The sequence below is a fragment of the Aphelocoma coerulescens genome, chromosome 9 (genome assembly GCF_041296385.1).
Source record: "Aphelocoma coerulescens isolate FSJ_1873_10779 chromosome 9, UR_Acoe_1.0, whole genome shotgun sequence".
Taxonomy (NCBI): domain Eukaryota; kingdom Metazoa; phylum Chordata; class Aves; order Passeriformes; family Corvidae; genus Aphelocoma; species Aphelocoma coerulescens.
This window is the reverse complement of record NC_091023.1, coordinates 6,706,279-6,722,675: the sequence shown is the minus strand read 5'-3', so window position 1 is coordinate 6,722,675 and position 16,397 is coordinate 6,706,279. Positions and strand designations below refer to the sequence as shown.

At 39.1% G+C, this 16,397-nt stretch overlaps 1 protein-coding gene across 4 annotated transcripts in view; it reads left to right on the top strand.

Annotated features, from left to right (window-relative positions):
• The window catches only part of PIK3CB (phosphatidylinositol-4,5-bisphosphate 3-kinase catalytic subunit beta), a 106,751-nt gene that overhangs the window by 31,513 nt on the left and 58,841 nt on the right, over nt 1–16,397 (top strand). The gene's annotated exons all lie outside the window — the stretch shown is intronic.

Below are 16,397 nucleotides of genomic sequence, written 5' to 3'. Positions count from 1 at the left end.
GCAGCGCGGGCCGAGCGGCACAGCTCCGGCTCCTTCCGCTGCCCGGGGGCTCGGCGGCACTCCCGAGGGGCTGGGCAGTCCCTGGGTGCGCGGCGCCTGCTCCCCCGCGAGCGTTCGCCGGACAAGCTTTGCGCTGTGCCTGGTGGGGTTTTTTCTATTTTTTTTTTTTCCCCAGCTGAGAACTCTTAGTGATTTCTCTGTGAATTTTAAGTGGCGTTTCAATTACTGGATACTAGTGGTTGTTTTCAGCTAGCTTTCTGAGCGTTGTTTTCCTTTGGAACCGCAGGAATTTGTATGACAAAGCAGTATTTCGGAAATGTGTTTCCAGTCAGCTGCTCGCGCGCTGTGCAGCACGGCGCGGGCGGCGCACAGAACGATGGCTTTGGCTCCGCTGTCTGTCATCGTGTGCTCTCGTAACAGACAACTGAACTTCCATAGACGAGGAGCTGCTTCTGTGGAAGGGGGAAATAAATCTTCATTAGTCCCAAAGAGTTCCTGAAAGAGAAACGGAAACCTTTCATGCCAGATTCGCTGGTTTGTCTAGCTCCAACACATGTGTGCTTAGACTCATGCTGGACACTTTCCAAAATCTGGAAAGCTTAGTTTTTATTGGAGTGTAGGGGTTTTTTTTTGTTTGGTTTGGTTTGGCTTTTTTTTTCTGAGAACTTTATGCACTTAGAGTCTTTTCTTGTTGCTAGATACACTGACAAGTTTTGTTCATTTGGAATTGACAACTGTAGCCATAACTGTAAATGTTATGTACTAAGTCCATGCTGCCATTATTCTATTGATATTGAACTTCATTTAGGCTTAGGAAGTTCCTGAAGCTGGGAATTACTAGAAACCCCAGCAACATATTATTTATGTTTTTAGGACCATAGTTCAGGGTTTGAAGTGAGATGAATGCATGAAGGATGTTGGAGAAATTTGATTGGCCTGTGTTTTGCAGTATTAGCTGAGACTCCCACAGCTGTATGCCTTCAAAGATTAATTAAGAGGTGGAATAAAACTTTATAACATGCTTGCTTTTAGGAAAATTGCATATAAAGGAATATTGAACACCCATATGCTTGGCAAAGGTTTATGAAGTCTAGTGGAATGCATTAAGGTGGCTGGGGAATCAATCACCAGGTCACTTGGAAACTTTGATCTAGAAGCTTCAGTTCAGACTGATGGTGGTTTTCCAGGCCTTGGGAATTTCATGCCATCAAGCAGTGCTTTTCAGGAGAGTGGGGATTCAGGAAGGGATTACTGAACAAAAATTCTTTGGTAACTGGTTTACTGGCCTTTTTAAAAAGAATATCAGGGATATTGGTAACATCAGGAATGTTTTGATGTGGATTGCCTTGGAAACATGCTTGAGTGGGGTTTTTAACATTGATTAAATATTTTGGGTTTGGTTTTTTTGCGTGGTTGTTTTTGTTGGCTTTTTTTAAATAAAAGAGACCTTCTCCATACGTGGTCTTAAAATATTTTTGTTGTTTGTCTATTTAAGTATCTATTTTTCTTGAGTAAAAATCACTTCCGTTAAGCCAGGTTTCACTTCCTTGGAATATGTGATGTTATGAATTCACTGGTTCTCCAATTGTCTATGGACTTTTGGCAGAACTCCAAATTCTAGTGTAGGAAAGCCTTCTTAAAAAAAACCCAAAACTTTCTTTGATTTTTGTGATGTAGTGAAGAGAGAACATGTCCTGTTCCACTACTCCTTTCCCTTTAAAGTTTGCGTATGTCTGTTATATGCTCTATTTTGCAAATAATTTAAACCCAAAATCCAGTAGAAATTCAAGCTGTTAGAATGCTATATATATGAGAAAGGTGCAGAGGAAAGAATGTTGTTATTTAGAAATTGGGTGGAAATGCAGGCTGGTGTTTTAGCTGCTGTTGTGTTTCAGTGACCAGGGCACACAGTTCAAGTAGTTTAAGTGCTTTTTCACAGATCTAAAGATAGACATGGAAGTGTTGCCCTTGGTTCTTTACAAGTTGCCATCAGTTAACTCACCTGAAAATAAGTATAGGGGTTGTTGGGCTGTAGAATGTGGCACTCTATTTAAAGGCCGCAGGGCTGCTTTGGTTTAGGTGGACTTTCTGACTTGCCACTCTTGGGAGCAGCAGAGCACTAAGTTCGCCCTCTTTTCCAACTGGCAGTTTCTGTGGAAGCAGTCCAGGACAGAAAAATCTGAAATAAGCATAATTTACACAGTTGTGTAGAAAAGCTTGCCTGTTTATTTTGGTGGTTTTTTTTTTTTTTTGTTGTTGTTTTTTTTTAGTAATTGTGTGATTTCCTCAAACCGATACCCTGAGGCTGGCACACATGGTGTTACACACTACATCTCAAATCGTTTGCCTCAAAGTATGAGGACTTTGAATCATGGAGGCCAGGAATTCAGTATTAATGCCTGAGTGCATAAAACAATTTGTTTTGTGGCAGTGCTGCAAATTCTTACAGTCACTCACCTGGGAAAGTTTGTGTGATTTGTTTTGATAACTAAATCAGATCTGGGGGCAAAGATCATCTTGTGTTAGAATTTTAACCTTTTTTTTTGTAATTAATTTTAGTAGTAACTAGTAAGCAAGCAGTTTTGCTTTGGGTTGGTAAGGTGTGTACTTATAATCCAGAATTAACAGCAGGTAACCTTTGAAATAATCACAATGCAGAGAACTGTCAAGGTGAAGGTTGTATGTATCTGGATAGTGCCTGAAGTATCAGGTACTTTGTAAGCAACATTGGTCAATCTGTTTTAGTCTATCAAATTTACATGGGGAAATCTATTTATCTCAGCCTTTGGTGGAAATAAATTCAGGAATGCGGTTTCATTTACATACATTAGGAGCTGCAGAGGAGGCCCTCATGTGCAAATGCTTGTGGATATGTAGGTACCAACATAATTGAATTTACATACTGGCTTCAGAAGATTAAAGAAACACAGAGTAACACCGAGGTGTCAAAACCAACTTCCTTTGAGAAGTGGGATCAGGGCAGTTCTACTTCCCCACTGATAAATTGTGTGTGTGTGTGCACTGTTACTTGGTTTGATTTTGGCTTCTTTTAGGTAGCCAGGGTTTAATTGCTAGCCTGCTACAGGGCACAGCCTTTCAGAAAATTGGTTGTACACACATAGAGGATCCAGGCTGTCCTCGGATACCTTTGCTACTTCCCGGCTTTGGCTGTTGGCCAAACCTTTTTCAGTTCATTAAAAAGGGAGGAGGGCAGCTGTATCTATTTCTTACCTTAGGTGCTCTTGACTTAAAATTGTGAATGAGTTGAACTCAGGAGTAATTTTGTGTCTTTGGAGCTACATCTACATATATAGAAGTATGTTTAGTATTTACTTTTAAAAGAGCATAAGAATTAGGAGTACTGTAGCTTCCTCCTGACAAAGTATGTAAATTTGCTACTTGCAGCTTACTTTTGTATTTTTCAAGATTGTTAAACTTGTGTATTTTTTATAAATAGTGTTGCATTGAATTTTTGCTATGAAATCGAATTGTAAAGGGTGCTTTTCTGTTTCTAGAATATCTTGCTTTTATTTGCTGTAGTTACTCTGATTTTTTAAGAATAGCTTTGTGAATTCATCAAAATAGCAGCATCAAAATATCCTAAAGCATCTCCATCAGAGGTATTGATGTCTAGTTTTATGCTTGTGTAGCTCAGCTTTATGTGTTGCTGTAATGCTGAACAGTTTTACTTCTCATATTAGGTTGATAAATGATCTTTTAGTACTTCACTACTGGCTGTATAAATACAATTTTTGTTCCTGTTTTTCCAGAAACTATAATGATTGGGAATAAAGTCTGTTTTGGTGGGCATAATTTTTGTGCTGGTATGTGATGTTATGTTTCGTCCTTGCATGAGTTTACTTGTGAGGGGGGAACAGTGACAGCACTGTGATTTCTAATTTCTTTTTATGAGACAAGGGTAATCAGTGTGTTCTCATTGTTGTCTTTTTGGGTTCCCTTTTGGGGGCCACTAAAGGTTTAGGTTGATTTAAAATTTCTTTTCACAGTGCTCTTCTGCAGCTTTCCCCCCCATATTTCTTGTATGCAAAGCAGAGGCATTAATTTGGAACCAATGGACAGTTTTAAATAATGTGTAGTCCATTAGGAGCTTGCACTGTTTGCTCTCACTTTAAGTCATTCCTGCTCTCTCCTTGCCCCCAGGCACCATATATCCACTGGATTAAAAAAAAAAACAACTCCATGAGAGAATTCAAAGATTAATTAGAGGATGTAAGTTTTGAGTTGGCATCAGCTGGCAGCATGTGGGCAAGAGCTCATGTGGCTGGCAGAGGTAGATAAACAGTTTTGTGGAAGTCATGTGAGGTTCTGTGGTGAATGTTGTCTGTTAATAAGAATTCGTAAGAATATTGCTGTGCATTTAGTTTTATGGTACAGTGTTGCTATGAAGTGTTTGCTAATTCTTAGTGTTTCTGAAAGTCCTTTGTGTGCACAGAAGGTATCTTGACAGGGCAATGAAATAATTTAAAAATAAGCGTAAGAATAGCCAGTTGTTTGTGAAAGCTGTTATGTGGACTGTGCAGTAGCTGGTATTCTTTACCATTAACCTGACATTGTAAGAGGCTTAGAGTCCTGCTTTCAAGTGGTTTTGTGACAGATTTAATGTGGAAGACCAGTGCTTGTATGCAGCTACAGAGTACTAGAAGCAGTTTAAAAACCAGAGTAGGTAGGTGGTTTGGAGAACATTGTACAAAGTCTCTAGGAAACAGAATAACTGGCAACATTTTTCAGTGCTTGAGGTTCTTACGGGAGCCAGCTCTTGAGTAATACCTTTTCTATCTTTGGTGAATAAGGTGCTTGAGAGATTAATTTTGATATTGTTGCATCATTTTATTTTTTAACAAGCAAAGGTAACATTTTGAAACATGCTGTTATTTTCAGTTAATAATTTGATGTTTATGAGTATAGAATGTTGATAACAGAAGAATATGAAGAGTACATGATTTTAAAAAACTGATTACATTTGTGTCACTACAAATAAGAGCCAAAAAACCTGCTTTTGAGTACTGCAGAAGGATGGTTTTTCAGTCAGTGGTCTGAGCATTGCTATTTAGTATTGTGTCCTCCAGAAGGCTGCAGGTTGGTCTATAGTTTGTGTATACAAACCATTGGTACAGACACAGCTCCAGGGGAGAACTGGGTGAATAAAGGTCAATGTTTCCAGTAGAAACTCAAAAAGCTAAGTACAAAGTTGACATGGCAGAAAGAGGCACACAAAATGTTATTTAAAAATTTCATTGGGCACTGAATCCCCTTCCTGCTTGGCCTCACGTCTCAGATTCCTTTTCTGGTTTTGAAGAGTACTTTGGTCCTTTTGCCTGTACTTTTTCCCACTTCATCTCCCTTTCAGTATTCCTGGTTTTTTTTACTTTTTTTTTTCTTTTCTTCATACAGTGTGTCACTAAGTTTACTACTCTTGGGTTAGTGCTTCTCCCCAGATGACCCATTATTTCCCTCCCAACCCCCAAAGAATTTAAGGACCTGTGTGTTAACCATATGTGAGTCTTACCCATTTAGTGTCTTGTCTTTTTACACTGCTGGTTTTTGGAGGCACAGGCCAGTGTTGCTTACAGTACCTGTGAGGTCCTGTCCTGAGGGTATGTGCTAGAAATAACTCATGCTTTACTATGTATAATATTCTGTAAAACAGAATCTCCAGAGGGAAGGACTCTGGTGACAACTGTGGAGGGAAGGAAACCATTAGTCACAGATGAGGTGCACTAAAGGAGTGGACTGCTGTGCCAAGGGCTGGGCAGTGGGGGGCTGGAGGCACACAGGGAAGTGTGGGGGCTGGCCTGGGAGAAATCATGGGACTGGAGGCCTACTTTGGGTCCTCTACATTTTGGTGCTTGTAGCTGGCTGATATTATTTACTCTTTGCTGGTGTTGGGATGATTTTTGTGTTTGGGGTTTTTTTGTGGTTGTTTTTTTTTCAGTTCCCTTTTTGACTTAAATAGGTGTTGCTGAGGAAGGCAAGGCCTTTGGGATTTTCACACCACCACACACACTGTGTATTGGGGTATGAAAATCATGTAGGCTTGGAGTATTTGTATTTCTGACCTTCAGTGCTGAGTGTCTTACTTTGTTTCAGCTGACAGAGGGAAGGATTTTCTGAATTTACTATTTGGTTTTCTGTATGCCCTGCTAAGGATGCAGACACAAGATATTTAAGGAGGATTGTCCAAGTCATAACCAGGGATCCTTTAAACAAAGAAGAGTTAGTACTTGGTGTATAGACAGCAGTGAAAGAGAGACAGTGCATATGTGTGTGTGCTGTCCACATGGGCACGTGTAATGGCAGCATCAGAATGTGAGCAGACACAGTGGTGTCCTGGTGCTGATTAATGGAGATGGAAAAGACTGAATCCCCAAAAATGAGTCCAAACATAGTAGGAAATAAAATTTGAAATGTAGAATCATAAAATTATTTGGGTGGGAAGAGACCTTAAAGATCATCCAGTTCCACTCCCCTGCCATGGGAAGGGACACCTTCCACTATCCCAGGTTGCTCCATGCCCCGTATAACCTGGCCTTGAAAACTTCCAGGGATGGGGCATCCACAACTAGCTTTACAATTCTACAGTAGTGGAGCTTACAACAACCTGAAAGCAGGTTATAGCCAGGTGAAGGTCAGCCTTTTCCCAAGTACCAAGTAATAGGATGAGAGGAAACTGCCTCAACTGCACCAGGGGAGATTTAGATTGGATATTAGGAAAAATTTCTTCACCAAGAGCATTATCTAGCATTGAAATGGGCTGCCCAGGGAAGTGGTGCACTCACCATCCCCAGATGTATTTAAAAGATGTGCAGATGTGGCACTCGGGGCCATGGTTTAGTGCTGAGCTTGGCAGCACTGGGTTAAAGGACTCACCCTTAAAGGTCTTTTCCAACCTAAATGAATTTATGATTTTATTCTGTCTTATGCCAGGTTTAAGTGAAAGTATCATGTACACCATGATGTAAGGATTGAGCCACAATAGCAGGAGGTGAAGAACACTTGTCTACTGCTACTGAAGTGTTTTAAATTATTTATTTGTAGTAATGACTTTAAGTGTGAAGAGAGGTGTGTGTGTGTCTGTAGAAGAGCTGTCTTGTTTTTCTTTTCATGGGAGGACTGTATTTGGGAATCTGTGATGAATGCTGACTGGAAAGTGAGTAGTAGTTTCTGAACCCTCTTGAGTGAAGAAAAACATCATTAGTCTGGCAGATTGTCAGCAGCAAATGGTATATTAATTTTTGGCACAAAACTTGCTAGCAAAAAAAAGAGACTTTCCTTTCTGTTGTTAATAATAAAAATGAGGAGGGACTGATTATCTGTGCTCGGTAGCTAATACTGTTCTGCTTCTTTGTTATCCATGTAAGACAGATCCAATGCTTTAGACAAAAGTCCTTTTATATTTTATTAAAAATAAAAACCCACTTTATAATATACTGATAATCTGCATCCAATTACATATCTAACTTTAAATAATTTTGTTATGTTTATAAGCTTTTACAAGGTATGTGCAAACAATTGCAGAATTTCCCATGTGTTTAAAGATAGAGATATCACTCTTCAGATGTGTAGAAAACTGAGAGTCTTTATGCTAGGCCAGTTTTACTTCCCCAGCACTTCAGAGGTACTTTTTTACATCTACTACTAGTGATAATAATGCAGAGAAATAATTTTTTTTTTTTAATAAAAATGTTTATTTAACTTTAATTAGGTGACCTCTAGCTATGTTGAAAATTTTAGGAAGCTCAGACTAATGACCTAACTCTATTTTTATCTGAGTAATAAAAACAACAGCAACATTTTGTTTACTGAATTGCTGCTTTAATTTTTAGGATACCATTTTTTTGATACTCAATGCCACTCTGCACAAGTTTTTAGAGTCCAGCTAGCACAAATGCATAACAATTGGTTATTTACATTCTGCAGTCTGTTTTGATAACTGGTAACTTCTATTTCCTCTGGGTGCTGTAAATAAATCTAGTGCATGAAGAGTTGCAGTGATAGGGAAGAGCAAAAAAGTACTGCATAAAAAGGAAAGGCTGTTTAGTAGAGTTCTTCAATAAAAGCAAGTTTGGCAAGAATGAGAGGAGGTAACTTAAAAAGTTGAAAGTAATGTTAAGACCACAATCAAGTCTTTTCCTCACAATTTCTTGTAATGAGTAGTCAGTGAAGATCTGTAGCAGCTCTGCATCTTTCGAAGTTGAATGCATATATTTGGTGCTGTTCTAATTTCTGCCTCTGCAAATATGCTGGATTACACCTCACTTTATATTCAATTTGCTGGTCACCACAAAATGACAAAAGTCCTTATCTGTTTCTACATTTTAAATAAAGAACTTCTCTCTGTGTATTATTTCCTGTACTCCATTTGGTTTAACTTAAAAGCTTCAACGTTAATTTACTTGGGTGGGAAATACTGTGAGTAAAGCACTGGCTGGGGAGTTGTAATAATTAGATTCTATTTCCAAGTGTGTCACAGGCTGCTTGTGAGTTCAGAGATGTTTGATTATCCTGGTGTGTTTTTATCTGTGCATTGAGGATGAGGCAGTTTTTCTTTCTTTGGTGTCTTTGCATGGTAAACTTGTGTTTGTCCTTGAACCAATGTAATGGATGTGATGCTTAGGGACGGGGCTTAGTGATGGGTTTGGCAGCGCTGGGGGAACAGTTGGACTTGATAATCTTAGAGATCTTTTCCAACCTTAATGATTCTAGCTTTCTCTTCTACTTTAGGATAAATGCAAACACTTAATTGAAAAATACTTTTTAGCATCTCTAATAGTTGAAATTGATAACAAATAAGTTTTATGTGCTGTATGTTAGGATGGAGAAAAGGTAAATGTATTTTTAAGTGGCCCCATTAAAAAAAGATCTGTTTAAGTGACCACATATAATTGTTCCAGCTGATGCACAGGCTCACTTTGTCTACTGTCGGTGAAAATGTTTCTGTTGAAAGAAAATCTCCTTTATTGCATTTAAAAAAATAAAGGAGAAATTATTTTTAAAAAGTAGGTAGAGGCAGACTAGTGCAGCAACTAAAGTATTTTTAAAGCATCCTATCGTAAGATTAAAAAGTAAGAGTCTTTAGCGTATTCTTGTCATGGGAATAGAAATACGAATGATTAACCCCTTTCTATTTATAGCTGTTTTCTCTGAGTTATTCCTGTTCCAGTTAACTTCTAGGTAAATTTTATGAGAAGGCAGAGCAATTCTTGCCTTAGTCTATCTCTGCAGCTCATGATTTTAGTATCCTCAAGTTACTTTCTTTTTAATGTGAATTTCACAAACCACGGCTGAATTTTCAGATTTATTTGTAGCTTGATAACTTGTCAAGTTTAATTGTATGCAACTACAAGATTTATAGAGGCCTTCAGCATTTGGTGGCTCCTTTTGTCTTCCCATCACTACTTGCCAGTTTTTAAAATTCTGGTATATCACTGCTTAGGGGTGAATTCCTGGGGTTATTGCCTCAGGAGAATACAAGATGCAGGCTGTGTGTGCTGTGCTGATAACTCTTGGAAGAACCAGACAATATATACCAATTACTGTGAAAGTTTTCCATTCTCTTGATGCCCTAAGTTGCTTTTTCATTGTTGATTTAACTGGGGCTTGTTGGCCAGGAAAGTAGCATGCTACTCTTTGGGTGGTTTTCAGCTCTGTTTGTGCAGTAGTAAGGGTTTCTACCTATGTAATGACCATTTTCTTGAGAAAGAGGCAGTGGTTAGACCCCTTATGCAAGAGGGGTTCTTCAGAAATGGCAGGACTCCTGAAACGTTTGGCTCAAGCATCTACACATTGGTGATTAACAGACCCAGTTAACCTGAAGAAAGATTTATTGGTGTGTGGTGGCAAATGAAATGGTTTGTTGTTAAATTTTCTATTGTTCTGTGATGTACTTTTTTACTTGCCGTGTACTGGTGAGAAGTAAAATAGGATTTTAGAGGGGCTTTGTTTTCTTTCTCACTTATCCTGGGAGAAAATTTGAAATGAGTTTAGGGAAATACTTTTTGAGGTTTTCCTTTGAAAATAACTCTTCTGCAGACAAGTGTGGTGTTGAGGAATTTCTATCTTGGTCAAGCCATGATTGTTTGTGTGAAAACTGAAAAGCCCTTGTTTTCAGTTGCAAGTCACTTTCTTGGTGCCTGATTTTGTCATATTTTAATAATTGCTTTCTAAAATACAGATGCTGCTGCTCCAGCAGTTCTTCTGTGTGCCCAGGTTTGCATCCCTTGTATCCACCTACTCCTGCAATTTGGAGGTGAAGCAGTAGGCTGGGGTGCAGAATGCAGTGAAGTTGTCAAAAGAAAGTCTCCAGTGATCAGCTCTGGGAAAAGAAGGAGCTCGTGTTAATTTATCAAGGAGAGGGTGGGTTTTAGATGCCTATTGCCAGAAAGTGGTGTAAATGGTGGTGTCATAATTTAGTGGTAGCAGGAGGATAAATACATTGTCTACGATGTATCTGCTGCCTCTCCTCCATCCTTCCACACCTTGCATGGGAAAATGTCAGAGAATGTGCCATTTTCAGTGCAGCCTTTGTCACGTTCTTTAGTCTGGTGGTTTTGCGATGTTACACAAACTTAAGAGGGTTGTATTTTATTCTTTGCATCTTGTTCTTCATGATTTATCTCAGTGTCAGAAATTGCTTTGCAGCTTGATCCCACTGAGTGTAGAAGTATCTTTACTCTGGTCAGTGCTATTCACCGCAGCACCTACGGTACTGAAGGTAGGAAGTCTCTGTGCCAGAGAACTGCCAGGCAGGCTGCCCTCTTTCTGAGGAACTTTATTCCCCAAGCATTTCTGTGTTCTGCCAGTGCTGCTGTCACAGGGTCACAGCATTGCTGCTCTTTGTGTGAAACTCTCTGAGGCGAATGCACAGGGTATTGCTCTGGAAGGGTTCTTGGGGCCAACCACAGCTCCAGCACTGCTCAGGCTCTGTTCCTTCTCAGTATGTGGAAGGGAATTTCTCACTGAAATGCTCCTCACACCACAAACCACTTTTACTTCTCTAGAAGTAAGCCTGTAGAACAGGTAGTTGGTTAATGGACTGAAACCTTTTCGTTAGTGAAGGAAGCCAGAAAACGCCATGTCGTCTGCATTACTGTGCTGAGCCTTACAGCTGATCAAAATAGAAGGTTTTGGGTTGGTTGGGTTGTTTTTACATCAAGTATTCTGTAATTTTAGGTGCTATGTCTAAAGACCATGTAAAATATGTGAATACTATTCAAATATGAGTTTTGGATCCAAATTCAGATTTGAACTGTTGGTTTGATGAGAGGAGGATTGTCTTTTGTTTTTGTGGTGTATTTTTGGCTTTGGTGGGTTTGGGGTTTTTTTTCTTCGTTTTTTTCAAGTTTGTTTATTTTTTTGTTTTTGTTTTTGAAACCAAGCACTCCCTTGCTTCTAGCCTGGGATTAGTGCAAATTTAGGGTTCTTAAATTACATAGTATTATAAATTGTCATGCTGAAATTATGCTTCATATTTTAAATATTTTTTCTATGAGGCCTCACTACCTGAAAGAGGAGGGAGTGGGGAGCAAGAGCTGTTTAAAGTGCACACTTTTATTATCTAAAAGAACTTAATAGATTTGCTTTTGAGTGTTGGAAATAGCTGGAGGTAAACTATATTTATTAGATGCCTGTATTTTTCCTTCTTCAGCACAGGAACTATTCTTAGTGATTGCTTCTAGTTTCAGATAGTATTTACTGTATACCTGATGGGATACTGTTGTGATTTATCATGTGACAGTATTTGTAATCAAATGGCAAGTTGGACTGCAGCACAATGTCTTTAAAATACACTTAAGTAGACACTGCTGTGTTGGTTCATAGTCTCTTGCAATCCACACTTGGGAGTTTATTTTAATCATAAAGAATGAAGTTTTTCAAGTGATACCTGGAGCAGGGTGGGCAATACCTTCACAAAATGGCTCATAATAATTAATTACTGAAAAATTGTTCAGTCTTGCTTTTTAACTCTGTGTTCTCATTTATATAAATTCAAATATGAGCACAACAAAAAGCAGAATTTGTGAACAAAATAGAAGTACATTTGAATAGTTTCACCATATTAGGCATTTCACAGGATGTAATTGGGAAGTGAAACATGGGGACATGAAAGTAGTGAAGAAAATAGACTACGCAGATCACAAGAAATAGAAATCACAAGTAGTCCTACTAATAACATTACAAGTAACTAAGTAATTGTGATGGGATCTTCACAGAAACAGGATGAAGACTCACTGCTTTATTTGTCTGTTTAAAGTGCAGGTAAATATTTATTCATTTAGTAACTTTTGGGTGGAACCAGTAGGGGTTTTTCAGTGTTTTTATATCTGTGACACACTAGTGAATAGAAAATGCATCAACAGTAAGGGCTGTGTTCAGGTGTTCCTGAATTCAGAGGAAATGCTTAGTCACTGCTTATGCACCTTGAGCCTTTCAGAGTTTAAGGCAATCAGAGAGAAATCATGAAGGACTTCATAAACTTTAGAATGCTTGAAAATGGCTCATTAAATGAATATAAGATTTCTTTATTAAAAATGATGGTGTGGGGGTAGTTTTGTTCTAGAGCAAGTCCTTGTGCTCTGCCCAGTAAATAACTCTAGATTCAGTCATAGGTTACAAAACAAAAGTATGGGACATAATTGTGTTTTGTTAGAAGACCAAAGAAACAGGTACAGGAATTCCTGTGCTGCTGTCAATTAATGCCCCTGCCCTTGCCCCTGAAATTTCTGTCCTCAAATACTGCTCTAGATGTAGTGAAAATCCATGCAGAATCAAATGTTTTATTATTGCTTGCAACCTGTTTTAGGATTCAGAAAGCTGAATTTGAGTGGCAGGGCTGCTGAGGGTGTGCAGGGATTGCAGACAGGCTGGTTGGGGGTTCAGTGACTCCTGCAAACATCTCTCTAGATGCCACAAGGGCTTGTGCACGGTGCTGGGTTTGTCTGCACCTGCCTAAACTGCTGCTCAGTGGTTAGGCTAGCTCAGTTCAAGCCTTTGGGCCTCACACTCTGTGTCTGTGCACATGCACGTGTAGACGAGGATTTCTTGGAAGAGGAGCACTGCTCTGTGATCATGGCTTCCAGTTCTTCACATCTGTAAGCCACATGGAGTGAACCAGATTTAGAAAAGCTGCAACACTGGCATGGAGGTGAAAGTGATCTGTGGGCCCTGGGAGGAGTTACATCTTCACATGGATGAGTCTGTTCAGTCTAAACTATTCAATTCTTTGTCACCAGCTTTGGAGCTGCTGAGCCAGCTGGGTAATCACTTGTGCCCTGTGTTGGATCGGAACTGGAAATGAGCTGGAAAGTGTTGCTCACTTGTCTCCATGTTTGTAAAGCAATATAAAGCAAATCTAAGCACTTGTTTGTGAGTCATCTGAAACCATAAAAACACTGCTGTTTTTATAAGATGGTCACATGCAGCCTTGAACTTTGTGCTTTTTGAACCGTAGAGTACCAGACAAGAGTACATCTTCCAGCCCAGGACCTCTCCTAGGATGTTTTCTTAGTCTGCCATTTCTGTCATTAGAAGTGATCGGCACTGGCAGCCAGCCCTCGACTGCTGAGGGCATTTGCAGGGTCTCCCATAGCAGAGAATTTGCCAGTCTCGATCTCAGCACACTGCCCTCAGATCAGAGAATGACTGGCTGCCCGACAGAGTGTGAGAGGAAAATTTGCTGTCTACGAGCCTTTTTTTGTTAAGCTTCGTTAACAATGATGTGTTCCTCTTCTGCTTTGCCAGAGGCATTTCTTTTGAAAGTGACAGAGCAGGAAAAAAACAGTTGAATCGTTCTGGGAAAATAAAAATAAATTATTTTTGTTTAGGTTTCTGTTTGTTTATCCTAAATAGTGCAGGTGAGTCCTTCCCATCTGGAACTATATGTTTCTTGCTCCTTTAATGGTGAGTCCTTCATTTTCCAGGGTCATACATTCATAAGTGCCCACAGTCTTTTGCTCTTAAGTTTTACTTTATTGTAAGGACAAAAGATTGTTATTCACCTCACAGCTCCAATCAGATTGAGTTCTAAGATACACTTAGTAGGAGGGTTACTGGGTTACTTAACCTTGAACACCATCAGGCAGGATACATCACTGTGAAAGAGGGACACACCCTACCCCCCCACCCCCAGATAAATTCAAATGTCAATAACTGACACCCAGTTAAAAAATCACTATGTTCAAAATAAAGAGTTGGTGAAAACTTGCAAGATCTTTTTGATACTGTCTCGCAGCTCCTGAAAGAAATTCAGCAGCTTGTGTAACCAAGTAAAAAAAAATGATTCATTTTGAATCACATTACTCTGTGCTTATGTGAGTATAAATTTGTTTTAACCAATCCTGTTGGGCACTGAAGGGGATTTCACAGAAGTGAGCCAGGACTTAGTGAGGCAGCTCTCTGGGAAGAGTGAACAAGGCTTCCTCACACTGTGATTCATTGTACTGGGATACAGGGCTCCTGCCTTCGATCACCCACTGGATAAATGTAATTATGGTATCAAGTTCTTCTTGATGAAGATATAACTGAATTTAGCTTTAAATCGTGTTTTTAACTGTTATCTCTTTAACTTAAAGAATAATATTGACCTATATTTTTAGTTATGCAAGAAAATGCTAAATGGTCTCTCGCCCATCTTCAGGAATAAGAAAGGCTGTAAACTGACTTACAGTTCTGACATAGATGTGTGTTTTGAACTCATTTGGTGTTCTGCAATTTCTGTCTCTGCCTTTTTTTTTTTCTTTTTCTGTGGCTGTTCTTGTGCAATGAGAACTTTTAGCTCTTTGCCTGTTCAGTTTTGGTTAAAAGATTTTGTGCAAGATAGGTGAGTTTCACATTTCAGAGAAGTCTGAGGCTTTTTAAAGGATATTAGTGGTTTCTGACCAAGCACCTACACCTGGGAAAGTAGAACACAAAGAAGAATGCTGTCCTGTGTGTAACAGTCTGCTGTCCATTGTCAGTAAGTATTTTGTCTTTTGATATTACTGCAGAAATAAGTGCCACCTTTAAAAGGTCAAAACTGGTTTGTGCTGTTGAAGAGACTCTGGGCACCACACTGTCAGACGGTGCTTATGTAGAGCTCTGCCATCTGGATCAGCTTCCACACAACACTAGGTAATATGTAAGAAATACTTTTTTCAGATCTAGGCTTTAACCTGCTTTTTTAGCCTGTGCACTCAGGTATGCAGCGTGTAGAAGCTGGAAGTTGCTGTCGTTTAGGCAGATGTACACCACTGCGAGTTTCTCTTTTGCTCGCTGTTTAAGCTCCTGGATTTGAGTTGTAATGGCTTAATTACTGACAGTGAATGTTCTTGAAGAATTTTATGTCTATTATTGTTGGAACTTAAGACTGAGGAAAACTGAGTTGCTTTATATGTTTCAATATTTTTTTAAAGTTGAAGATCTTTAGTGTATTTACTGATGCTTCTTTTGGCTTTTTTTTCCCTCCGACTCCAAAATGGTGAGTTTCTTCATTGCTACAGCAGCTAATTTAGTGTGATATTCACTTGTCCAGTCTTCAGGACTATTTGAGAGCATGAAATGCTCAAGACAGCTTTGAGGTGACCAAAGCTGTGAACCAAAAGCTCTAATACCCCAGCTGTGTGCTTCTGTGGGTATTGCTGTCCTAAACATCTGCTAGTGCTCTCCTGGTGTCTTTTGCAGTGCTTTCTTCCAGAGTAAGAGGTTTAATTACAGAGGAGATACCCAAGAAACAGCTATATAATGTATTCAACCCACTCAGAGTTCCTTATCCTGAAGTAAACCTGGAGCATCCTCTCCAAAAAATGGATTTTTTGTGTACTCTGGAAGAATTGACAGAGCAGCCTTGTCTGATGGGCCTAGAAATTGTTATAGAGCAGAAGACAATCAGGCCACAGTTAGCCCAGTAATTTCTATGTAGCATCTTACATTGCTTATGAATGATATCTTTTTTCTTCTATTTTTCCTTTTCTCTGTCTTTGTGAGTGGCCTGTTTCCTTGGCTTGTAATTGTTTTTCTCGAACATTAGATGCCACACAAGAGTTCTAGGCAAAAGTTTCTTGTAGCTCTTCCCCCTTTCTTTCCTTGTGGTGTAATTTTTTTTGGTCATACATTCATAAGTGTTTCTCTGGACATAGGGAAGTATAGAGTGTAGGTGGAGAACTGTAAAAAGTTTTACTGTAGTGTCACAGGCATTTTGATTGCCACCGCACAATTTTATGACTGCTGAATTGCCTCATAAGATTGTTAATATTTTAGAAAAAACAAGTTACAATTTACATCAAATCAGTATCTATGTAATGAGGATGTAATTAAAGGATTCATGAAAATAATTATTTTGCCAAATGCAGTTTCTCATGCAGAAATTGCAAGCTGGAATGGAAAAGGATTTCTGTTGGGTCCTT